We start from the raw sequence: 26,571 nt of genomic DNA, 5'->3' as shown, positions 1-26,571 counted from the left end.
TTGCTGGAATCGTCCATGGTATGGGGGGCACTCCACAAATTTGGCACAATGGGATTATGGCCATGCAGGCAGACGGAATGGTTAGTGCTGGATAATTAGGGGACTCTTCCAACTGTTGTGGGACTCTCATCTTTTCCTTACTCAAGAATCCAGAGCTGCTGGATTTAAACTGTCTCCTTCATATGACGAAATTTGCTCTTAGGCTTGCCTTCCTGGTGTGATTGAGCCAAAGTGTAACACAAATCTATGTTAAACTAAAAAATCCTTTCTGTGTAGAGTCAGTATTTCTGTGTGGGCTGTGCTTGGACACCCCAGTAAGACTTGGGACCTTTATAACAGTTAACTATTCAAGTAGCATGTAGGGTGTTCTATGTAAAAGGCATCGGCAGTTTTTTAAAGCTAGTTGAGCCGGTATGTTATCCAATAACATCACCTTTTTAAAGTCAATTATTATTCTTAACAACCGATTGATGTCCTATTTACTTGTGATAGCAATCTTGGTGGGATGCCAGTGCCATTCCTCAATAGTGCTTATCCTGCCAATATTCTCTGGATGGGGTATGCAGCTTTACATCACTGCGTGCCTAATCTGTTATTTTGCTTTGGGGGGAAGAGGAGAGCATCTAGATGTTTATAATCAGCATGGAAAATATTTATATACAAACAACCTAAGGAAGCACTAGCTTTTGCTTGTCACTGGTCTCACACCACTGGTGTAAGTTTTATAAAGGCCCAGTTGGTCTGGCACAATAATACCACCCTCAGCCTAGTCCCTGTGTCGTTGGGTACCGCTGACCTGCAAGATGGAGTTCAGGGCTCTGCACCCAGTCAGTCTCGTGTGCCTGGAAGTGCTGTGTAGACAGCAAACTGACCAAGAAAAAGGTGCCAGAGGTTTTGTGAAATTTATTTCTCTCCTACTGAAATGAAATGATGGGAAAAGGACTAGATTTTCATCTCAGCTGTAACCATTGATGTGAAGTGGTAAAAGCTCAGCAGACTTCCACATAACCTTACAGATTCAGGGATAATGAATCGGAGGTTTCTGAACTTTTTTCTAAGTTTAAAAACAGGAAGAATCTTATCCTCTTCCACTTTTTTTTTGGAGTGGGTACACTCTCTACAGACAAAATCCCGTGCAATGGTCAAGAAGGCCATTTTTCCTTCCAGGAGTAATTTCTATGTCTTCTTTGATGTTAAACATGATGGAGGAGACAGCTTATAGAGAACATCACATTTTTCTGGTCTGGTAGCGCGTAGGAAAATACTTCTGAAGACATCCCTCACCTTCTGTTTTCAGATACCCAATATAGGAAAAATAGCTCTTCAAAGCAATCCTCATCTCTTCACGGAACTGTAAAATAATTCAAGATGTAAGGGACTTCTGGAAGTCATCTGATCCATGCTGCACTCCAAGTGGAGGGGAAGAGGAGCTCAGGGCGCTGCTGTCCATCCTCAGTCCCCTCCAACAAAGAGCTGGCTCTTCCTGTTAAGGTTTGGAAGAGTCAGAACTGCTGCAGCCCTGCCAGCCCTCGCTGCTGGAGTGGCCTTCCCGTGGTAGCTGTGCCAGAGGGAGGCTGTCCTCTGTCTTAGAACAGCGATGGGCTGCCTTTGCTCTGGGTGTCTCAAAACTGCAAATTCATTTCAGCCACCCAAGTGGAAAAATCTGCATTGCTATGGCGGTGTGTGTGCTAACAAGTGACTGTCACGGTAATAACAGCATAAGAAAACTGAGGTTTTTCCATTAGGAATAAAAGAATGGTAATGGAAAATTTAGGATTCCTGTTGAAATAGTTATCCATGTTCAAAACCAGAGTGGAATTTCAAGTTGTTTTTTAGGGTTCTGAAATTTCTGGATCATTTTTTCCATTTTAATTTGTGGTTAGGAATAGAACCAGAGAGGCTAAGATACCTCCCAATTTCTTCTAGCAGTTGGAGCTGTGAGCAGAAGTTAAAAAATGTAGTAGAATCGCGGAAGACAATCATTTCCTCAAAGGTTTGGAGCTCAGTTTTGCAGAGTTAGGAGGTTTGCTTCAGTTTCCAGTTACACAACAGACATCCGAGTGTGTTCTTGGGTCAAACACAGGGCCAGGTTTGCAAGGAGAGCTGTGTGAGTAAGGCCCTGTAAGCGCAGGACTGGGGCCTGGAAGATTTTCCCCTTCTCAGTTTGCAGTTGGTGCTCCAGGGAGTCCAAGGTGGTGGGGGAGCATTGTTCCTTTCTCCTTCCCACAAAAGGGAAACGAGATTTTCAATAAATATGATCTGTACATCTTGAGAATATCTCTTCAACTCTGAAGAGTATCACCAGAAAAACACTGGCCTTTTCACCCAAAAGTGAGCTTTTCTGCAAAAGAAAGGATCACCTTTCTGTTTGCAAAGCCTGTGTTTTGCCTTAAACAGGCTAAAATTTGGAGTTGCAATCCACGAAATACTTTGACTTGGGTAAGGTGAAATTCTTTTGGAAAAGAATTGGTTTGTAGTAAGAACTGTAAATTTAATATACCCTAATGTGCTGTCAACTGTAGATGTTTGTAAGCGTGTGGTGAGGAAGGAGTTAAAGGCTCAGCTCTATGAGCCATCCACAGCAGGGAATGACCCAGTTTAAAAGGGTTAACAGTATTTGGTTTTTCAGAACTATTTGTTATATCAAGTTAGTGCAGTAGAGGTCACACAGGTCGCTGCGCCTCCCCCTTCCCTTTCCATCCCCAGCCCCCGCTCGGTTCCTTGTTCCTTCTCTAATCTGATGACCTCAGACACAGCTCTTTCCTTATGATGTTCTTGACAGCATCTTCAGACAATATGCAGCTCGACGCCAGTTGTCTTTCCCTTTCTCTCCTGTCCCACAGGAGAAAACCTTGGATGCTAAAAGGCACTTTGTGCAGTGGGGAAAAGCCTCGGCAATTTGTTCTGTGGTTTTTGGACAAGAGCAGCTCAGAAAACAGTTTTCATTGCGTGTGCACTCCTAGCATGACTCTCTTTTCTACCTAGCGTGTATTTCTTTCTTTCTGGGTGTTGGGCTGGTTCTTGTTGTTTGTGTGTGTGTGATGAAAAGCCTTCTGTAAATCCTGATTTATCAGCTGTACCTTCTGGTCTCTTTCTTTGTCATGTTGCCGAGGGTTGTCTTGCAAAAGTTCTGAGCAAACGCTTTTTTGAGAGTTGGCATGTTGCTATTTGCAAGTGGTAATAGAAAAAGTTTTGGCTAGAATGTGCACATGGGTTTAGCAGCCAAATGAGGTCAAATTTGCTATTGCAAATGTGAAAGTTTAGCACAGCAAATGCTGTTTAGAAGATTCTTATTCTTATCGCTCCCCTCTGACCTTCTCCCAGTCGAAGCTTCTCTTAAATTTTGTCAGAGTATTTTTGTGACCTACTTTTAGAGGTACCGAAGGTCCATAGATCTCCTGAACGTGAAGGAAAACTTTGTGTTTGGTGTCTTCTGAAAATTCAGGTTACAATCAGTTCATAGCTGTCATGCTCATATATTTTTCAGTCTTACCAGTGATGCTATGTTAACCTTCTGTCATACGATGAGCAAGGAATAGAATACAAATACCCTACCTGATATGAAATGAGGAAAGGTTGTGTTTCCTTGGTTCCTCATTTACTGTTTCTCACTTTTCTATGTGTTTTCTTGTGTCTCTTTTGACATCCAGTCAGCCAAGTTTTTGAGAATGTTTCTCACTTCTCATTTTTTTCCAGCTGCCCATTATGCAGCCAGAGGTAGCGGAGTTACTTGTGCTGCTTTGGGTAAAGCCAGGACGAGTACAACAGGCCATTTTTATTCCTCTGCAATGGTTTGACCCGGTCTTTGAGGGGTAGGATAATCTAGTCGTGGGTGTCCTTCATCTTCTAAGGGAAGTGAGTGATGGCCGGGTCCTGCTGGTAACGCTACAGCTGGTTCTTGCAGCCTTCCCAGGGCAGGTTAGTTTGCATGAATTCAAAAGCAAACTGCAACTGGAGCATGCTTGCATCTTGCATTTGCTTTCTGGTCAGTTCAAGTACAGAGGTGCTAGTAGCATGCATGTTAATTAAAAAGCAAGGTTTAAAGCTGTGTCTTCTGTTAGAACTTTTTTATACAAAACTCCAAAAAAATCCAGGATTTTAGTTCAGCCAATGCAAATTGATAGTTCTAGAGAGCAGACTCTTATGCTCAAAATTCCTTGTAACTGGCACAAAAAGAAGTAATACATTTCATTTTGACATTTTTTCAGTTCACAACTTGCTTGTTTGTCGACACGGTACAGTCATGTGGTGGCACCTCTGTTTCCTAGAAGCATGACTGGCTGGCACTGGGTAGTAAACACTGCGATTATATTCACTTGTATGCTTTGCTGGGTAAGTTGGAAGAAATGGCAGTGTTTGAATACAGCATGCGCTAAGCTGTTTATTCAGCTCTGATATTTAGCATAAGGCTTGGATACAAAACTGTAAAAAGTGCCTGGCAGAAAATGCGATACCGTGGAATACTTGGTGTTTTCCCAAAAGATGGTGAGGGTCTAATACATGCAGGGTGACAGGATGCTGTACAGATACCGTGCTCAGGAAGTTCCGAGTTCTATTTTCAGTTTTGACCTTAACTTGGTATCTTTAAACTAGTTAGCTATCGGTCCTGCCCCAGTTTCCCGTGAATGAATTAGGGATTGTACTGTGTACTCATCCACTTTACAGAGAAACTTTCTCCTCTTTATATTATAGCAATTTATGAATGTTTGGTGACCAACAAAAAAAAAAAAGGGTTTGAAGTCACGAGTTTTGGAGTTAGTGGACATCTTCAGTCAAGCAACCGTTGAACACACTGGGAAAAAAAATGAGTTTAACCTTCTTGAACCTCAGGTGGAACATTACCAGTGTTTTACATTACCCAGGAGGATAGTATAGGTATTGAATCCAGTATCTGTATGTTTCGGATCTTTGTTCTAGATTCTCTGGGATGGTTTCAAATCTTTGCTCTGGGGCCTGCCCAGATGTTTCAGGATTCTGGAGAGTTGTGGAGTTGCTGTGTCATTTGTTATGCAGCTCTCACTGTATGTCACTGTTGGCCTCAGGATTTCAGGTTTTTGGAAGCATAAATGTGGTGGAGAAAGGGACTATCTGGAGGAATTAAACAGTTTCATTTTTTATTTTGTTTCCTTTTCATAAGGAAAGGCAAAATGCTGACTCTTCTGTTGTTCCAGCATTCTTCTTAACCATTAAGTCATCTAGCTCACAGGACGGCATCTTAAGGAAATTTCAAATAATGGAAAGATGTATACAGTTTCTGTAGCAGGGAGGAAAGCAACAAAACAGGAATGGAAATTGGCAGGAGGAGGTCTGAAAGGCCAAAAGTTTCCAGCTCAGAAAGACAGTGGGAGAGGAAGTCAGTGAGTGCAAAAGGATTCCCTCTCTCCCCACCTCTCGGCCCCCACCCGCTGTCCTTCCTCCCCACCCCTCCCGGGGAGATGGGAGAAGAAACTTGGCAAGCCATCTTGTCGCCAATCAATCTGTGGTGTAACAATTAGCACTTAAGCAGCACTCACGCTAAACACAGGCTCAGAAAACACTTAAAAAGGAAAAGAAAAAAAAAAAAAAAACACAAAAAACACACCAACACAACAACAACAGGGGAAAGCTGGAACAGATCAATGCCACGCCGAACAGGAGGCACCTAATACCCCATTATTGACGAGGACGATAGCGCTTTAAGTGTGTGCTCTCCGTGCTGAGCAATTAGCCAGCAGGACCACTGCAGCGAAGGCAACTCCACCGCAAGAACGCACCCTCCCCTGCTGCCCACCACTTCCCCCAAGAGGTGTTTGATGACAGCTTCATTTGTTAGCGTGATTCCAATAGCTGGCGGCGCCGGCATCCTTTCCATTACGGAAGGGAGTGCGAGGGGAGGCTGGGCAGTAGGTCTTCTCTCCCCCCGCCCCGGCCGGTGGTAACAGAATACAGTAGACACGGAGTCTGTCTGTGCGCTGGCTAAATTGATTGTAATGGGTTTCTTAACATGGTGAAAGAGCCGACTGTTTTCTCGCCTCCAAGAAAGGCCGGAGGAAGGAGGAAGTGACTCCAGCGGCTGCAGCACAGTGGATGAAAGTAAACTTTTGTTTAGTAAAGAGCAGCCGACTGCAGACTGTCTCTGACCTTTCAGCTAGCTCTCAGCAACACTGTTTTGTAGAAGAAAGGAGAGAGAGTAGAAAACAAACCCTGTCAGCTTCCTGCCTTGGCTCTTGCTCTCATAATAACCCTCCTGTCTGGCTGCACTTCCCAGAAGCACACTGGAAACCTCCTAATGGCATGAAGTTGGTTTTCAGAAGGTGCCTATGGTCTTAAGGCTTTCAAAGGGAATTAATGCACATGTAGAATAGGGTTTATGTGCTTTTAATGCTTGGCTAGGCTGGGGTTTACCTCAAAAGGTGTGCCTAGCTCCTGTAATGGGACAGGCTAGGGCCAAACCTAGAGAGGATGTGGCCTTCTGAAGAGTATCCAAAGAGCATCTGTTACTGATAAAGTGGTGTTTGTCTGGGAGCCCAGGAGCCATCCTGAGACCTCCCAAGCAGAGGGACTTCTCCCAGGTTAGAGTATGTCTGTGCAGTCAAATAAATCAATAAGGCACTCACACTGGTTTGTGGTGGCAAACACATCAGGTGCTGTTGGACGCACGCACTGCTTTTCCCAGTTGTGCTGAAGCCTACCCTGCTTATCTTCAATGTTGCTGCTACCCAGGCTAGCTGGGATCTGCCTCCATAAAACAGCACTGGGGGCTCCCCAGAGTAACCTGACTGTTTTCTGTCCAAGGAGTACCATGGTGTCAGATCTGAGCAGCCTTGTTCAACAAATAAAATAGATGACGTGGATTTGCCAGTTTTTCTGGGAGGTAGTTTGTATTGTAGTAGCTCTCTGTGCAGAAATCCGTCCTGTTCAGCTGTCGTGGGCCGTTCCCGCATTAGCAAGTAGTGCTGGAGTTGAAGAGGCTGGCCTTTTGAATTCCTCATCACTGCGGATATGCTTTGGTTCCCTCTTCTCCTTCTGTGCTGTGAGTCTCTTAGGGTACGGCACTGACAGATACCACGACAGATAGGAGGCCCAGACACCTGGCGTGCAGGCAGTGCCGTATCATTGGTGAAGAGGAAGAGAGTTTATGTTTGATGTCACAGTAGTGTCACTTGGATTACAGGTTGTTACACACCTTCCAATCTTTGCTTCATTTAGAAAACAAATTTATTTTGCAAGTTAGATCTTCTGAGTAAAGAAAGGAGGCTGAGAAGTACAACTTCCCGTGCCATTGTAATCAGAAGCTGCTGTTTGCTTCTGACCAGGAGGCTTTCGGATGATGCCAGATGGGGCCATTAAAGCTGTGCAAACAATAAGGAGCACATAGGGGAGGCTGTTAATGGGTTTCTTTTGGAAGCATCAGCTGGAGCTGCTGAATGGGGCACATGACCTATTAAAAAAAGCCACTTGAGAAATCTCTGTGCCTGCTGCAATGATGGGATATTTTTACCCTCCCTGTTTATGCCAACCCACTAAGGATCTGACATGCTGGACGCTCACACACTTGTGTTTGCAGCTTTGCTCACTTGCCAATATGCTTTATGGCTTGTGCTATAAAGCACTAAGATCAATGGACTGGATGAAGCATCCCGACCACATTGTTTTGAATAGGGAGGAAGCCACGTTTAAGGAGATGGCTTCCACAGAAGCGTTGTTTGATTACCGCTTCTGGGAAGGGGAAGCCTACTTTTAGTGCACATTCTTTCAGTGGTTACAAACCGGTATTTGGCATGGAAAGCAAGCAGCAACATGCACAGTTAGAGATAGCTAGCAGAAGACTTGTCAACGCCTAAGTTCTTAGGCCTTGAGTTGTGATGGGCGTGCTTATGTGATGCGGAGATTCCAGTAGAGCTTGGTAAAGGAATGAGCTTCACCTCACGTGAGGATTGGCTACTGAGTCACTTTCTGTCATAAGAAGGGAAATGCCTTTACCTACAGTGGCCAAAAACAAAATTTACACGATGGAGAAGTGAAGTTAAAAAAAAAAAAAAGAAAGAAAAGAAAGGATACACACCTTAGCTGTAGACCAGATTTGAAATTGTTCCATACTATGAGAGTATTTTCAGTCTATCTTCTGGGGCAGAGTATTCCAACATCCTGCCTTGGGATTAGGGAGGCTGTGCTCATTATCACAGCATAAATTAGCTAAAGATTGTGGTTTTGTATTCAGCAGTTTCAGTGAAGAATTGTTCCTTTAATCACAGCAAAAATCATCTCTCAAGTAGCTCCGATTTTATGGCCGCCCACTTTGATGTGGTCGTTGCTGTTCAGCTCATCCATATGACTGCAAGCTTCTCTGTATGCTCCCAAATGGTGCCGTTACATTTATTTCCAAATAGTACAATGCAGAGGTGTTGATAGGAGCTCGCTGAGAGAAAGTCAACAAGAATAGAACAGGCCTTGAAGAAAACCTTCAGGAAAAGCATGAGAAGGAACATTGCATTTGGGTTTGTCTGTGCTGTAATAGTGAACGATAACAGAATAACCAGGGAAAAGAGAAGGGTGCTTGTTAGCAGGGAACAGCAACAAGAGCAGGGCTGCTCCGCAGGGGACGGTGAGCTGGGAGCTGAGTGTGACCGTAATCCAGGCAGAGCTGGTGCCCTCACCAGCCAGGGTGTAGTCCCCCGGGACTAGGAGACTGACACAGGGGTGGTGGCAGTGACACCTTCCATTCACAGACTCATTTGCCCAGACAGACAGATGCAACGTGATGAGTCGCGTCGGAGGTCAAAACGGGAAGCCCAGCCAGTGAACAAGGAGCAGCAAAGGACAGGCAGGACGCAGATGTTTCTGTGTCGTAGCTCAGGCAAGGAGTGGGGCTTAAATGAAACTTCAGAACCAAGGAGCAGAGGGTTCTTGGGTGGAGGTCCCAAGTGAGGCTGTGCAGGGCTGTTAAGGTCCATTAGTACACTCAGGGCATGGAAGGGAAGGATGAGGGGGGTCTGCATCTTTGCAGCGGTGCCCTAGCCCTTTTCTCCACAAAGAGAGCTAAAGACTAGTTTTTCAGTTTGACACAACATCCCCTTGAAATTGCGTGAGATGCAACTTGACGAGTTTGCTGGAGCTACAAAAGGAGCGTGTGCTTTGAATTGCAAGAGCGTTTTGTCAAATTCTTAGGTAGTCAGTGACAGATCATTAAATTAAACTTGGAGACAGACCTAGCTTGTTTCACATGGCAAAATGAAATCTCGAGCCCCTTCAGACTCGTAATGTTTCATACTGGCATGGAAAACAAAATTTCACAATGCCAGAACCTCCTGGTTTGTCTGACTTCAAAGGAGGTGTTTTCTTTGAGTTGTTTGCAAACAGCAGTGAAGAACTGATAAGGGAACTTTCCACATATCATCATTTCTCCCTGCCTTTGCTGTGTGCCAGAACTTAAGAGAAAGAAAAAATGTGGCAATATGGTCCTTGCCTCTGCATGTCTAGCTGTAGTTCCTAAACTTCCAAAAGCATGAATATGCAGTTCTGCAAATCCCTCCTGTCCCATGCCTGTGTCTGGGAGCCCTTCCCATCCCATCTGACAGGATGCATCACCTGAAGGAAAATCAGCTTGAAGTGTTTTCTCTCCCACTTGCCACCTTCCAACTTTGGTTGCTGAGAGAAGAAGAGAAAGGCTTTTAACACCATCCAGTGACCCAGCTCTAAGTACAGTCTCCTGGATTTGATCTAGCTGGGGAGACAGGAGGTCAGCTGCAGGGGCCAGGAAGAGTGAGAGAAACCATGTCAACAGGCTGCTCCCGCCGTGTCTGAGTGGTGAATGATGAGCGTGTGACACGGTAGAAGGAGCGAGGGTGCTCACCTGGAAAATGTTGCGGGAAGCCTGTCATGGAAGTTTAAGTGCTGACAAGATGTGTCTGAGATATCCTCGCAGTACAGTTAAGTACATAAGAGTAATCTTCCTCGTGGTTCCCAATTCGGAAGCAAAGTTGCTGTCCTGGTTCGTAGTAGGAGAATGAGCAGCACTTAGAGCTCAGCGTGGGGGGAGTGAAGTCATTTTTCAACATGGAATAACACTTCTCTACTTATGGAAGGACTGAATGGGCAGATGAAGATGGGGATTTAATTCTGCCATCTTGCCTTGATCCATAGGTCTGATCCCTAATTAGCTGGAACCAGGAAAAACTCAGTTTACGTGAACAGGTTTTGAAGTCATCTCTCAGGAACATACCTGGATCACTAAATCCTTTGATCCAACATGTGACTTCTTTCTGAGAAAAATATCCATGGGATGAATCAGCTCTCTTAAATGTGTGTCTTTCAATGGTCAAATGCATCCCACGTTACCTCTAGGAATGTTGCAAATCAGGTTGGAGACAGCATTGGGCGAATCTCATTCCCGAAGTAGTCCTGCTGTACTAGTTGGTGTACTAACGTGTAGCAGAAAAATCCAACCAGCTCGGGGTTTTATAATCGATGTACATAAGTACTTTTAGTCATGTAATATCGTCTGTAAGCAATGAAAACACATTGGAACTAAGCTATATCAGTCGTGAGAAATTGATGTGATATAGCAGGGGTGTCTTGGACACAGTGCAAAGCAATTTACCCTGCTGACGAGCCATGGGTACCGTGTTTTCTCAGGTTTCCCAGTCAGCTTGTTCCAAGTTAGCTCCGCTATCTGTGCATTGGCACTCCAGTATGCTTTGGACATGGTCAGACCTGTGCACTGGGGGGTACTGGCCCAGAGTCCCCTGACGTGCTGTCGGTTAAGAACCAAAGTAACGCTAGAAGTCCCTAGTGGTGCAAAGGGAAGGAATGTATGGATTTTCTATAGTGAGTGGCCTTTGGAGATAATGTCTTAGTGGGTTTGAGCGTGTACCTCCCAATGCCTTGTCAGGAAGCACACAAGCACACTCTACAACCAAAGCTAATCATTTTCTGAAAGGAGATGACTGGTCTGATTCCGACGTCCGTTTAAATCAGTAAAATGTCCTTGACTTCCCTGCAGTTTTCCTACTTACAACGTGATGAGCAAGCTCAGAACCAGGTTCTCGCCTTTTCATTGATCTAGGCTCAATGCTTCAGTGAAATCAAAGTGAAAAACTAAAATTTCTACTGCCCGAATGAGGGAAAAAAAATGAATCTGTTTTATTTTCTCTTCCTTTGTTTGTTGCTCAAAATCTTAATTGCTTGACTTCTGTCATTCTGCAATAGTCAGCTGCGAGAGCTTTGTAATGTTTAGCCCTTGAGCCTGACCTTCCAATCCTAGCAAAGTCAAAAGGAGAGGAAAGAGTTTTAACAGGATTTAATTGGGGTCGTCTTTGCCCATCAGCCTCTTCCTGCTCTCCACCTGCGGGGGCTTGAGCTGGGGCCCTACTAACTGGTGGAGACGGAAGGGTGGGGAGAGGAAGATATCTCCACGTCAGAGCCGTGCAGCTGTCATTCTGGCTTACTGGGCAGACAGGAGATGGTGCCTGCAGGAAACAAAGATGGTTCCCACCTGTCCTGAGCTAATGAGGATGTTTCTGATGTCAATAAATGTTTCCTGATCACAACAAAAAGCCAGTAGAGTTCACAACGCACTCCTGAAAAACAGGCAAGTAGAGAAGGTGGAAGACATATGTGAAATAATGGAGGAGTAGGATGCAGATGAGAGAGAAGAATGTGAAGAGAGGTTATTTGAAAGAGGAGAAAAAAGATGGGGAACGAACAAAGGAAGGAAAAGAGAAAGTATAACATGGCAAAAGGAGAAAAGAAGTATTTCTGGAGGGAGTGGAACAGCAACAGAGAAACACATGTGAGAGGACCTGAGGTGAGAAAGGTTGAAAGCACATTGGAAATGGACAAGAAGAAAAAGTCGTAAAGGAACAATGGAAGAAAGCACTAACAGGTGGAGAGAAGTGTTTAACCTAACAGATCCTTTTTGCAGAAAAGCTTGAGAAGCCCAGAGCAGCAAAGGATGGGACAGAGCTTGTAAGAGGAACCCTGGGCATAGAGAAGTGAAGGGAAAGGATGGGGGGAAAGTCCTTCTGACATTAATGCCAAGTTTTTAGTCTTACCCTTGAAGTAGTCAATTGACTGGAGAGCAAAAATAAGACATCTACATCAAGTTAGATGACAGGAAGAGAAGTGCAAATGGGAAACCTGAACCAGGCATTATATGACTGTTGCTGGTGGGCATCCTGTGCTCCAAACTACAGCATGGGCATGCTTTAAACACACCCTGGGAGGGGGGTAGGGCTGAGAGGCAGGCAGCTCTCTGGCTGCTGGAAGCTGAGTTGATGGGCTTTCAGTAGAGATGATTGATAGCTCTGGTTTTTGGTTTGACTGCTAAAACTCAATATAGACTTGGCCTTGGATGCCCATTATCATGTGCATCCTCTGTCTAAAATCTGACAATATGTTTCTAAGGGAAGCGTTGCAGTAGCAGAGCAGTTTTGAAAATCTAGCCTGTGAGCTGAAATCACCCATCTGTTTGTAGAAAAGGAGCCAATGTTTGTATCCTTTCACACTGCCTGGAATCTGTGCAGGTATTTCTGCTCTTAGTAGAGGACACCACTATTCTGAAGGGAATTCTATAGACTGGTATATAATGCAGAATTTGATCTAAATAACTTGGAAAAATGGTGTTTGACTGTGAATAAGCAGAGCACATGCTGCATAATCAGTGATAAAGTTCAAATTCCATTTTGGTCCTGGACCAAAGCCATGTGAATCGTTAGATTGTAAAATAACAAATTAAAACAAAACTCCAAGAATTTGCTGTTGATACAGCATAGTATGTAGTTTCAAGTGTTATTTTTTAGCACAACTTATGCTCAAGTTGGTACAATACTAACTGCAAACTAAGTAAATCAGTAGGATGTTTCAAAAACAATCTGGCTCAAAAAAAAAAAAAGATTTTGGAGATAGAACTACCATGCATACCTGCTTAAATATAAACCTTTCCTTCCTAAGAGACCTAACTGGTCAGTGCTTGAACTACTCAGCTATCCTGGTCCTCAATCTATCTTCATCATTGCTCTGTGCATCCTCTTGTTTTCTTCTGAAACATTTTTTTTCTTTCTGGATATTTCTCTGTCCATGCAAGTTTGCAGTAAGCGATTTCAAGAAATTGCCACAGTTCCCTAGGCCCTCGGGAAGGCAGCAGAGCTATGATGAAGCAAGTGTTTGTTGGCAATTCTTTGCTTTGTATTCAGTTCCTAGCTGTGTATTCCTTGCTCTTACCTGAAATACTTAAGCAGGAATTTTAAATCCAGAAATGTCTGTTAGGCTGATATAAAATGACCAATGAATACAGCACAGGGAAAGAACTTCCCTCAGGAAATCCACATCAACCCTGTGATTTTGCCAGCATCTCAAAGAAAATCTTCAGTCTTGCCACAAAGCAAGAGAGAATCCGTTTTAAGTATCGCACAATGTATGACCGTTGAGTAGTAAGCCTTCATAGTCCCAAGGTGGGATAGCAAGTATCATCTGTGATTTACTGATAAGAAGCAGGTAGCTGAGGTAGCAGTTAGGCCCAAAGTGTATCACTTCTGCCCCAATGTAGGAATAAAACTATGGCTTTATATTCCTTGAAAACCTACTCCTTTATCCTTTCCCTGGAACAGATTTACTATAGAAGTTCAACCTGGTCTTGGTCACACATTTTTGTCAAAATAAGGTTTGGAACTCCCCCCTGCCACCCAAGGTAATATTTCTTATTATCAACGCATGTAAGTGTGCTGATATTTCTTAAAATCCTGTGAAAAAATTTACTTTGGAAAAGTGATTCTTCCCCTCCTAGTATCAGGTATCTTATGTAGAGGTTCATATGTGTTTTCCACATTGCTTTCAAATTGCGTGTCCATAACAGCACTTGGAGTAACAGTGATGGGTTATGTGGCATCGGGGGTGGGATTTATCTCATTCTGGTCTAGTTATCTGAAGACCTTCCATCTGATCCAAACTATTCACCGCAGGTCTTCTGTAGACAGTATGAGAAGATCTACAGCTCCAGAACACAAATCAACCCATCTTAAAAGAGGTGTCAAAATAGAAATGAAACCTATTCAGAGTCACACTGTCCTGTTCAAAACAGGAAGACACTTGAATCTACAAAAGGAGCCCAAATATTTACATTGGTGCTAGGTAGCAGCTGTCCTTCGTGAGTTTAAAAATAAAATGAAAGCAACGAGTATTCCCTCAGAGTATGTTCTATTACAGCAGCGGTAGTAGTGCGCTGTCTCAGCTTGGTGTTGTAAAGCAGTGCACAAAGCTACAGAATTTAAGAAGTGAATTTTAAATTAACAGGGAACACAAAACCAGAAATATGTACCTATTTACCTCTGCATTAAAAATTATGGGATTTCACTCTTGTCAGATACCTGCAAAGCATTGTTCTGAAGGAGAACAAAACCAAAGTGAAAATGTTACAGTAGTGCTGAGCAGTGCTCAGGCGTTGCAGAGCAGTGTAACTTTAGGCTGCTCTTCCAATTATCCCCATCATTTCCCTGCGTTTGTCACTGGCCAAGAGCAAGACTGGGCAACCACCAGCTCATTTCCTAATAAGTTTACTTCTGAGTTGAATACACGTTATTAGTGTTTGTTGGGTGCTCCCCTGTGAAATGCCAAGCGAGGCGAGTTGGATCACCAGCGAGGCGTTTTGCTGGCTCTGTCCTGCTCTGTCCCTGTTGGAAGCTGGGGTTGTGACAGTCACAGTGAGCAGTCACAGCTGAACCCTAGTGGGGCCACAGCAACATGGCCCTCAAGTTTCAGACTCGGAAGTTTTAAACGAAGACATTGGGGTCTTTCTCTCATCCCCAACCCCCCTCTGCTCCTCTCCGCTCCCCTCTCTGCTTTCCTCTGTGCAGAAACGCGCCGTGATGTAAGTGGACAACACAGGGAGTCAATAAAGGGGGGATCGGAGAGCCTAGGAGGAGGTTGCCTGCAGCAACAGAGAAGACGCAATTACTGCAACAACTGTCCAACCAACCACAGCCAGGAGACTCCACTTAATCTAATTGAGTGTGAAGGCAGGCTGGAGACACAGGACCCGCTCCTCCATCCCCCCCTCCCATAATATAGACACTACTGGCTGCTAATTGGCGCCAGTGGGCTGGTGCTAATTGTGCTGATGTCTTGGTCTGAGGACAGGCATGTGAAGGATGAAGGGGTCTGCTGGGAATAGGGGGGGGGGGAGAGTGAGGGAGACAGTGGTCATAAAAGTTGGAACAGGGCTTTAATTTCATATCAAATATTTAAGTAAGTGAGTGGAAGATCTGTGAACTCTCTTTGTGGTAACCCGCAAAAGGCCTTGGAGAATACCACCCCCCTCCCTCTAGTCCCAGTGATGAGCTATCTGAAGTGCTGTGTTCCTCTTCCTCCTTAGCTTTGTTTAATTAATTGTGAGAATTGCTAATGATCTTTTATTTCTCTTCATATATTCTCTGCTTTCTGCCATTGGTGCTTTTTGATTCTTTAGTTTAAAGATTCAGCTTTGCTAGCTCTAGGGCCATCAGATGTTTCCATCACGTGGAAATTTTAGCCAAACAGAATGACAGCTAAGGCTGTGATCGTGTTCATAACCCTGAAATTGGGTAAGGTCTGATTTGTATGTGCAAGGCCAGGATGAGCAGCAGTGACAGCGTGTAGCTTGCTTTCTTATAAAGGTCTGATCCAACTTCTGGTGATAGAGACTTATGTGTGTCCTCCGTTAGTAAGCCTTGTTTATGTAGAAAATGTTGAGGTATTAAGCACGCAGGTATACGTGGTAACGCTAAAACAACTATTTGTGTCCCCGAATGGTATAGTCATATGAACGTTGCACATTTCACACAGTTTATTTTGCTCTACTTTTTTTTTTTTTTTTCTTGTAGAGAAATGTGTGTTCTGTGGATAGCAGTATCTATGGAACAAATTGCTGTGTGCTGACCCTCTTCCAGCTCCTTATCCCCTCAGCTCATGCTGGAGGTGAATGCTGTTTTTGATTTGTCTGCAGAGATGCTTGTGTGAGTACTCTTCAACCTGTGTTACTCAAATCAGCATGGCTGTTTGGGTAGTAAGCTTCTAAAATATGGGTGGGTGGGGTGGAGAAGAAAGCTGGAACTGGAGTCACTAATTATTTCCACTTTACAGATAGACGTGGCAAAATACGTCTGTCCTCTGTTATTTCCACATTAGGACTTAGGTTGGTATAACTACATAGATAAGAACTCATACTTCTTGCTTTATAAAAGTACATGTTTTAGCTTGATCCTAAGTTAGAAATGTTTCAGTGTACTGTGCTGCATTCGGAACAGATCTGCTGTTGACAGTGACATCTTTCAAATGTCTGTTACAAAGCCCAGGGTTCTGTTTGCAGGAGGTGAGTTGTTAACTTTGGTATTTTGGCTCTTTGATCCAAGCTGATCATATTCTATTTCTATAATTTTTCCTGCTGATTATGTTAAAGTTCTCAGTCTTCATCTGCTCAGATCATGAAGAGCAGCTCTTTGTCGTCATGTGACTTGCTATCACAGAACTCTTTGTTGTTTGCTTGGATTTTTTTTTCCCCCAAAACCTTTGTTCTCTTTCTGCTCCCAAAGAAATCTGTTATCTTATAATCTGTTTTTCTAGAATGCAGGTTTGTAGAATATCACTTCCTGCCCTTGACGTACATCTGCTATGTATTATAAATTCTCATTTAAAAATACATATATATCAATTTTTTAAGCTGAATAGGTCAAATTCTACACCAGTAGTGTATTTTAAATCTCAGTCTTCCTCTCCCCAGAAAATCCCAACCTCCTCACTGCACTAAGTTGCTGATATGTACAGAAATAATTGCTTGAGCTAGGACCCCTAATTCAGATCATGATCGGAGCTGTGAATTGTGTCTGCATGCAGTTACAGATAATCTTTGCTTCTAAGACTTTAATCTCTAAATAGGCAGGAAAAGTCTAATTAAGTTTGTGCTGTGATGAGAGTTCCTGTGAAGAGAAATGACTTGTTTATGGCCTAGCTGTTTTGCTGTGTCAGATGAAGGTGTGAGTTTAGTGTATGGTAGGATATATTTACACTAATTTAGCCAAGGTAAATAACGTTACCGGTGATGATATGGTGCACCAGCCTTTAAAACATCCTAGTAACAAGGTGGCGATCTCTCTAGAAACTCCAGTGTGTGGTTACCACCATTTGTTTAGAAAGTTCAAATAACTGAAACTTGGAATTGCACTACTACAGCCTTGACTAGGGCATTGTGTGGCAGCCAATTTCACTTGAATTCAGATTCTGTCCCTCAGATCCAGATTATGTAGGGAAGATCCTTCCTGTGTTAAAAGGCCAAGATTTTCAAATGTGTTTTGGGCTTTATTCCACTCAGTGACAGTGCAGAGTGACTTCGGTGCCCATGTCTGGTTTTCAGAGGACCCGGAAACCTGGGGATGCAGTTTCATGGCTGACTCAAGACAGTGTGATTGTGTGAAGAAGGGCAAGTCATCCAGAGGTACAGTCTCATCCCTGGCTGCGTGTGCCCGTCACCTCCTTTCAATGTGCTCAAGTAATTATATTACTGAGTTGGATTTGAAATCAAATCTCCTGATAGTGTCGAATCACTCCATCCCAAAGGAGAAGGATGGGAAGGTGTGATCAGAAGAGAGGGAATAAGGAGATCAGTATCTTACTCTCATTAGAAATCAGAACATTTTCATTTCCCTAGTCCCTCCTAAAAATGGACCGTAACCATAGATGTCACCAGGGTTTTGCAGCATTGCACAGAGCAACACATAGAAAACTTTAAAGTGGTCGTCCTTGAACTGTTATAATAATGGTACATTTGTGTGGTATCTAACAGTGATAACTTGGCTTGTTTGGCCTCAGGGCACTGCTGGTATAAAATGTTCAGTATTAAATAATAATTACAGAAAGTACTTCAGTAGGTTCTCTTGGTGGGATGTTCTAAATAGATGTATCTATCACAGGCCACTGAATTCAAATAACAGTTTCATTCTAAAATTAAATTTTAATGTACTGATATCTGGGCAATTTTAAGCTTTTTATAAATTATCACAATGAGCAGATTCATGGGTGAAAGGATTGAGGATCCAAAGTTCTCTGCCTCTTTCTTCCTCTCAAAATGTTATCGTGGAATTGATGTATGAGATTTTTAAGCTCATTTGACAGCATGTCACTTTTACTAAGGAAAGCTGAAAGCGAGTGAAAGCTCTGGAGTGATTTATTTCAAAACCTAAGTTCCAAATCTAAAGTTCATGAACAATCAGTTCTGTCTTACAGTCAAAATATGCCTACCTCTTCCACGTGGACACAAAATTCTAGAATATGGCATCCTTAAGATAGCCTGTAAGCTTGGTAGAAAAGCAAATGATTGTAGATCAAGGATATATCAGGCCAGACTTGCACCAGGTACAAAAAATAAAAAGCTGTACATGGCTTTTCTTTCTCAGTTCAGTCTTCCTTGTCAAAGGGTTTCATGACTTGCACAGGTTCATCACATCCTTTTCTCAGATAATGTGGCATTTCCTCTGGAGCTACTGCTGGATCCTACAGGGTGTACAAAATACTTTGAGCTTTGAATTCTGTTTGCTAATCAACTTCTTGTCCTAGTCACTCTGGATACATCTCCGTAGTGCAATGCAGCGCTGATACGAGATACCCAGGCTCACTCATACCCAGCTAACCAAAAATGAAGTTGCGTGACAGGTGGAATCTCTTCTAAGACTGTGTTTATGTTCTCTTCTTTCCTTCATTTTCCTTCATCCTACAGTGTGTTTTCATGCCTTCACTTGAGCCAACAGTAGTGATCTTACAGGCGTACATGTAAGTCAGCATTCTGATCCACTTTAAAATGAGAGACCTTTTTTTTTTTTGTGCTATGCTAATTTGTAGATCAGAAAGCTGAGTAGGCTAGTTTTGTAGTGGTAGTATCACTGGTGCTGGTGGAAAGAAAGCAACAAGAACAGGTAGTTAGGAACAGTGAGATTGTCCCTTCGTGGTCTTAGTTTGGTTTAATCCAGCTATAAACTTAATCCAACAGATGAATTTGGATTAAACCAAACTACCCCCTGCTTGGCCACATAACACTCTAGAGGTTATAGAGATCGTATCGCAGAGGGCTCTTTATTCGCTGAGTTCATTTCTTGAGTTGAACGGATTTCTTTTGTAATCTATTGTAGAACTGAGATTACCTCACTGAAAACTGCTTAACTTTGTAATGCACTGTGAGGGCTCTCCTTGCTTTATAGCACCTGGATGTGAATCAACAAAGCACTTGTGGTCACCGAGCTGATGATTCATGTGCTTACAGCTGGGCACGCGCTTTGGTGTTTTGCTGAGTAGGGATGGACAGACTTCTGCATTCAAAATTGAATGCTGGAGTCTTGGGCAGGACCTCTAGCACTTCTGGCCTGTCAGCTTTTGAGTATGTAGTACAAGAAACCAAGCCCAGGTCTTGCAAATAATAATTCACATCCTTAAGCATGAAACTCCCCTTTGCGCCATGCTGAGTGTTTCTTGAACCTTTTAAATCTTATTAACTGCTTTAAGAAAGGAGAATATACTAACGTTTTTTCAAAGTGAACACCCCTGCTTAAGTCTCTGTGTGGGTGGGTGCATTATTTCTACAAAAACCAACAGAAGATACATTTTATTGCTTCCTGGATAGGGAAAACAAGAAAAAATGCAGTTTTAATGGGATCCAAATAACAGCAGACTGCTTCCTCTCTTTTGATGGGTTAATGTCCCATAACAAAACTGATCCAGAGTCTTTGCTCACTTCAGCAGACTTGGAATCAGGGCTTTAAGCAGAGGACAAAGTATTTTCTTTTCTGTGTATTTGCGCCAATGGTTCAGTGCCAAACATGGGAAATTGAAGAACTGAGTCATTGTGTCAACTTGGGTCTTATTTTTCTTCCTTCAGAGGATTTCCCCATTTATGTGCAGTACTGCTTTGAAAGGCATCTGTGACAAAGAATAAAGGGAAGAAGCCAGTTCCACTGGCTTGAATTGCAGAATATTTTGCCTTTAAAGCTGCTCCCTCTATCCCATGCCTTGTCCTGCACTCACGTTTTAAGTGAATTTATTGGTGCTGAAGGAGATGAATTTGACAGGCCCGGTGCTTCACACCTTTTGGTCAGCTTCCTACTTCAAACCAGTCCAGTCTGAAAAAGGGGAGGGATCACCAACTTGCATGTAGGGCTGTGATTACTGTAATTTTGCTTGGGGTGGAGATGGGAAGTATCTGAACCTGAGACCTCTTCCATTAGTGAGTGGAAGAATCTGCTCCCTCAGTGTGGTGGTGTGTGTGATACAAGCGAGGTGCTAAACATAGACCTCATCAAATGTGCTCCGAAGTAATCTCCGGTTTTCTTTTTAGATAAGCATATTCCTACTGAGCTGCTCAAACTGCATAGTTGATCTGTTGTTATCATTACTGCTATGAAGGTTCACTTGCCATTGTATTGAAATAAGATAATTTTTACATGGTAAATAGCTATTCATTACCACTGCTTTAATGTTAGTACACAGAAACACTCTCCTTGAAAGCTGGGGCTTAGTAGCTAGCTAGCTACCTAGTGCTAAACGTGTGCACATTAAAGATCAAGGAGCTCATTATCTACGCTTGCAGAGCGGAGAGTGTCTGAGGTTTCCTGAGTATCTTTGCAAACCAATAAAATTAAAATGTATCTTTGTACTCAGAGCAGGAAACACCACCACAGACAAAAACATACAAAAACAGGCCCCTTCAGCCCAGCTGGGTGATACACACCCGTGTGACCATGCCAGGACACGTGCTCTTCGCAAGGTACAGGCATGGATGTACAAAGTGTATCACTTACACTTGCCAGTTTTAAGGCTGGATGTAAAAATGTGACTTCAGAGGAATTAGTATGTGTGTATGGACCAAGTAATATCCATCTGCCCATCCCTGTATTTGCAAACAGAAATACTGAGGAGGCACACTCAGCGTGCAGTCACACCACACACGTTTTTTCCTTTCTTCTTGATCAAAATAAAAAATCCCATTGATTTTTGCTTTTCATGCTTCCGTTACTAGCTCCAGCTAACAACTGCCACTGCTGTTTCTCATCAATATTTGATGAGCAGGGTGAGGTGGAATGGAGAAGCCCTGTGAGTTTCTCCTTCTAAATGGTCTCTGTGAGGGTTGAGGTTTTTGTGGCTTATGTTTATTTTCTCTGTCTGTTTTACATGGTTGGTTCAGGTCCTGAAGGTGACTTCTGCTGAAAGATAGGATGGAAACAGGACATTCCTCTATTTTTTCCTTACCTTTTCTTGCTTTTTTCTTTTTCTCTCTGTTTGCACTCTTGAGTAGGCTTGTTAAAGATTTTGTAGGTTTTTGAGTTTTTAGATCCGTCATGAAATTCATGAACAGTCAAGCAACTCTTGTCTATATATAGGTGATGTAACTTCTCCTTAACTTATTTTTTCCCAAGCTCTATCCATCTAAGGCTTCCCAGGAAATAAATTCTCATTTTAACAATTATCTTTCAAGCCACAAAATTAGTGACTGTTAGCACATTGCTCTGAACAGAGAACATTTCTGTAAATACTACTCCTACTAATGAGCTAGATTAAGTTTACAAGCGTAGAGTCCTTGAGTGAGATTAGCTAGAGAGCAGTGCCTGAAACATGGCCTAGCCATCATTTCAGTGAGCTCTGTGGTAAGTGAGAGTATTGGAGAAGCAAACAAGGGCACAGTTACAAAATGGAGCTAAGACAGTGTATGGAAGCTTGGCGCCTTGGACATGCTGGGCTACAAGCACTGGTGAAAAAGGCTGCCAGCCATCCACCTTCTGCATTTCCTGCCTTATTTCTGGGTTAATGACCAGTTCAATCACAGGCAGTCGAGTTGTCAGCTGCATTATAATCCCAGCAACTGTGGTAAGTAGGAACGTGACCATGTGGCGATGACATACCATAAAATGAGAGACCAGCAAACACAGGCTGCTGACAAAACCAATGAAACAAGGTGTTACTGGAGGTCACTTGGCAATGCTAACTTGTGGAAGAAGAACCTACAAAAGTCTTAACTGTGCCACACAGAACTGCGATTATTTTTTGCAATGCAACAAGCTAGCCTTGTTATAAAGGAGGAGAGGGAACAGCTACCGTCATTATTCCCTGAGATTTTGTTTGAGTCCTTCTGCAAGGACTTGTTGCAAGGAGGTGGAGACTTACCAGTTAGGTTAAATATAGGTGTAGGCACCAGAATCTTATCTGCACTTTGAGATTACAACAGGGGAACCACTGAAGAAGAAACTTGAAAGTCTTGAAAAAAAACTTATATTTACTGTGGCCCCCAATAGCCTTATAGGAGTGACTGCTAGATCATTCAAGGATCTATGCTAGCCTCATAGTCACAAGAGCCAAAAAAAAAATAGTAGGGAAAGCATAATTTCTTTTTTTTATTATATCAGAATTACTGTATTGAACGTGACTGTTTTGCTTTTGAAGGAGTCAGCACTTAATTTTGACTTTGAATTGTAAATTTTGGTTAAATAAAGTGCAACCCAGAAATCAGGAGAGACAGGGATAAAAGAAGGACAGAGGGACTTATCCATCCCTCTGTTTGTATTGCTAGGATGTATTCTTTGTTCTTACAGATTAGCAAATTCTATAGGGAAACTGTAAGATGAGACTAGAAGATGATTAAACAAAAGAAAAATGTTTCTTTTCTAGCATTCCACCCTTATTCCTTTTCTTGATCACATATCACAATCAGATGATATTGTTAGGAGTCATTACTCCTGGATTTCTAATGACCCTTCACCTCCCTGGGGTGCAGGAGCATTTGCCTCCAGAGTGCAGAGGTATCTTGTGGGTCATCGCCTCGCTCTGGGGCTTGCAGTCAGACCGGCTCTGCTCCTGTCAGCCTTCGAGCAAGGAAACAGATCGGAGGAGAGCCTGGAAGACGACAGGCAGCCTGTGTTATTTTCAGACATCCAAAGAGGACTTGAGTCTCGGTTCATTAAAATCTGTAAGCCCAAAGGCTGTGCAACTGGTGTGGCAAAGACCTTTGGGTTATGACTCCATGCCAGGATTTCTTCCAGTGATGGCTTCCCTTTCAGTCCGTCTTCGCTGTAAGAATCTGTCCTGTTTTTTGTAAGCTGCAAGATGAATGTCTTAACTGTACCTTACACGTACATACTCTGAAACTTCCAGAGAGTTTGAGAATGCTTCTTTTTTTTGTGATGGAGAGGATGGATCTTGTAAGGTTTATTAGATTATAGTAGATTATAGGAATTTCCCTCCCCCTTTTCCCCTTTTTTGTTGTTACAGTGGTGTGGAAGGCAGGAAATTGTCTCAGTTCCTGTGGAGGTGGCACACGATTCATCTGTTCCCTCAGATGCAAGGAGCTGGATAATTAGTTAGGGAAATGGAATGAATAGCAAGCACCGGATTTTCAGAATTGCTCAGCACCTATGCAGTGCAACAAAACAGGTTTTGTAGGTTTGGGTTATGAGGTTTTCGCCTTTTTTTCCCTCCCAAATAAGCTTCCTGTGTCAGGCGCTGTACTTATGCAGCTTTCACCTTGGCTGCTGAGCCCTTGGAAACCCAGATGTGAGCTCTTTTTGGAAAACTTGGCCCCCTTTGATCAAAGTGACCAATCCCAAAGTACCGTGAAACCTAAGTGTGAAAGGTAGCCTGGCAGTTTATCAGAAGGTGCTGACAGTTGTCCTTGCAGTGCAGGCATGTTCTTTCCAACAGCTTGGTGATGCTTTTTGTAAACTTTTTCCAAATTTGCAAGTGATTTAGAACGCTTTTGAAATAGACACATTTGGAAGAGCCAACTTTTTGGTATGGTTATATCAGTCTTTGCAACTTAAAAGCTTAACAGTATCCATGAGTGGGGGAATTTGGGGTAGGAATCTTCTCTTTGTTATTTTGTACTCAAACTACCAGCAAGCATGTGCTCTAATTTGTTTAGGAAAACCAATGGATCATTCTTCAGCTTGTGGTAAGAGAAAGTAAATCAAGGAAAGTATTTTGTATTATGCAAAATGCTATTTTCATAATTTTAGTACTGCTTTTTTTTCATCTAGGTATAGCATTGAACTTGAAAGTTGGACGTGTCTGGGCTTTTTCAAGAGACGTGGTGGATTTGTTTCACATATAAATACGTAGGGATGTGTGTTCTGGTGGTGGCAAAGTTCAAACCTCTCCTTGTTCTGCGCTGTGTTCTAACCATAAGAACCCCTTTTTAAATGAACATTGAGATGTCACCTGGAGGACAGCTTAAGGAGCCAGTTAAGTGGATGAAATGTCTGTAAACATCTAGGAGTCCAGAGAAAATATGGGAAGCTTTTACTAACTGTGCAAGCGTGGCCAGCAACACCAAGTGCTCCCTATATATATATGTAAGCAATTTACTTCAAAACATGTAGCAGGAGAGAGAAGGGACAGTACCTGCCACAGCTGTTGGGATGGCAGCTTTTACACTGCAAAGTGTGAATCTTGGGCTTGTCTGATGCGTGCTGTAAAATGCTACTAGTCAAAAAGAAAGGAGAGTAGAGCCTCTCAGAATGCAATTCTTGCCATGCTCGTGTGATGTTACTGGGATGATACAAGGATATGCAAGCCAGAAGTCTATTTTTTGTTGTTTTGTGATTTAATTTTTTCAAAAGATCACTGCTTTTAGAGTTGAGCTACTGCCCTCACTCTTTTGTTGGTGATTTCAGGATTGGTGTCCAGCATTCAAGCTATAGGTTATGTGGAAGTCGTAGGCTGCAGACACCACTAATACAATGCAGGACAGGTTAGCCCTACTCATTTCAGATTTACAGTTGTTGACAAATCTGATTATACATCTCCTGTACAAGTCTTACAGAAAAACTGTTGCTGAGTCCTTGGAATTTAGTGAGAAGACTCAGGGTAGTTTCAGAGACATTTTAAGCTGGCAGTACTTGTGGAAAGTGTCCTGGCCAGTCATTTTCCTCCTGTGCTGTTCTTTTCCCTGTGCCAGTAGTGCAAGACATGAGTAAACCAAGCATGGTTGAATCTATATTCATGCTACTGATGTACAGCTCTGCTGCATCTAATTAAACCTGCTGACTTGACTAGCAATCCTTTGGAAATCTAAAGAGTATACTGACAGTCTGGGTCAGCTCTTTATTCCTCCAGACTCGGTTAAATACTCAGAGTTGTTTGTTGACCAAAGGGCTTTGTGAGGTCTGGAGATGTTTCTCCTTGCAACCTGCCAACCTTTTTCCTTGTAGATCTCTTCCACTAGTGAGCAAGTTTGCTTTTCTCACTATTTAGTGAATGTGAAGTCTGTGGGGCGTTGGAAGTGACTGTGAAGTCACTGGATAATGCTGGCAGCAGATGTCCTTATTGGATCAGTCACACTGTGAGCTAAGTTATTAATTTTAAAGAGAATTGGGTGATGTCAGATCTAACATACATCTTTCTGTATTTCTTGAACCCAAACACCACTTTTGATAGATGGATCAGGTTATTCTGCTCCTTAGTCTTGCATCTAAAAGCTCTTCCCAGTACCGTATCTATTTGGCAGTGTGCTAACAGGTTATTCTGGGCACTCCAGAAATCTCCGATCCAGCTCTTCTCCTGGCATTGTATTCAGAGTCCGTTCCAGGTGACACAGCAATCCAGTTCAGGCTCTCTTCTGCCTTCCAAGTGATTTAGCAAACCACATCCTTTCTGTAAGAGAAAAATGATCTCTTTTCATTTGTAATATCTTACCTAAAATGTGCTGCACAATCATGTCTTTAAAATATATGAGGCGATAGAGCAAATATATTGAAAAATAGCACATACTTGGCTAGTTTTACTAATAAGTAAAATATACAGGCCTGTATATGACAACTGAATGTGTTGAAATATATTGAAAACATATTTGGACCATTCCATATATACTGAAATATTGAAAACTGGCCAAATATCTATTTTTTTAAAAAGTCAGTCTGTGCTTTATACAATATATATGTAAAAAACATTTTCACAAATAGATAGCAAGGAAGCTTGCTATGAAGATGTGGGAAATACTAACCAGGCTTTATTTTTTCCTGATGGAAACCAGTGACCATGGATGCTGTGTCATTATAGACACTGCAGTTAACGTGTCTGCTTGCTAATAATTTGTGTACTGGGCCTAGCACAAGGGTTCATTGATCTTAATAGAGACCGCTCAGTAACAGGGGATTCTAGCAGTAACGGCTCCCTTGGCATCGCTGGTGCTGATTTAAGTCCTAGCTTTTCTTCCTCTGCAGTCTCTTTGGATTAGCCTGAGAATGGACGGGGGAGTGGGAGTGAGAGTGGTTGTGACAGACAGCTCTGGGTGGAAGAGTGTGCAAGTGCTTGCGGTTTCTAGAGAAATGAGGAATTTGTAGAGATTGAGTATTCAAACAGGGAGTTTTAGAGAAGGGATCTGACCCCTCAGAGAAAGCGGTTGTCCTGGCCTTTGCATGAAAGTAAGCATCTCTTTTGTTGTTAGCTCCTGCTGGCATTCATAAGCATCCTTTAGGGAAAGGTAGGGATGTCTGGATGCCCTAGGTCCTCTGAGAAGTGCCCTTTTGCAATACTGCACATAACCTGACAGGGTTACTGTGATGAGAGCAGAGCTGTAGGCACAATGCAGCTGGG

The 26,571-nt window shown here is 42.8% G+C and overlaps 1 long non-coding RNA gene across 1 annotated transcript in view; it reads left to right on the top strand.

Annotated features, from left to right (window-relative positions):
- The window catches only part of LOC136786541 (uncharacterized), a 31,917-nt gene extending 13,656 nt beyond the window's left edge, over nucleotides 1–18,261 (top strand). The window contains exons 5-6 of the long non-coding RNA XR_010825467.1: nucleotides 15,834–15,965; nucleotides 17,318–18,261. This is a non-coding gene — a long non-coding RNA (uncharacterized lncRNA). The remainder of the gene's footprint in view (nucleotides 1–15,833; nucleotides 15,966–17,317) is intronic.
- Nucleotides 18,262–26,571: the final 8,310 nt, after the last annotated feature.

Source organism: Anser cygnoides, chromosome 17 (assembly GCF_040182565.1).
Source record: "Anser cygnoides isolate HZ-2024a breed goose chromosome 17, Taihu_goose_T2T_genome, whole genome shotgun sequence".
Taxonomy (NCBI): domain Eukaryota; kingdom Metazoa; phylum Chordata; class Aves; order Anseriformes; family Anatidae; genus Anser; species Anser cygnoides.
Note: the sequence above shows the minus strand (reverse complement) of the source record. Positions and strands in the feature narration are given on the sequence as shown.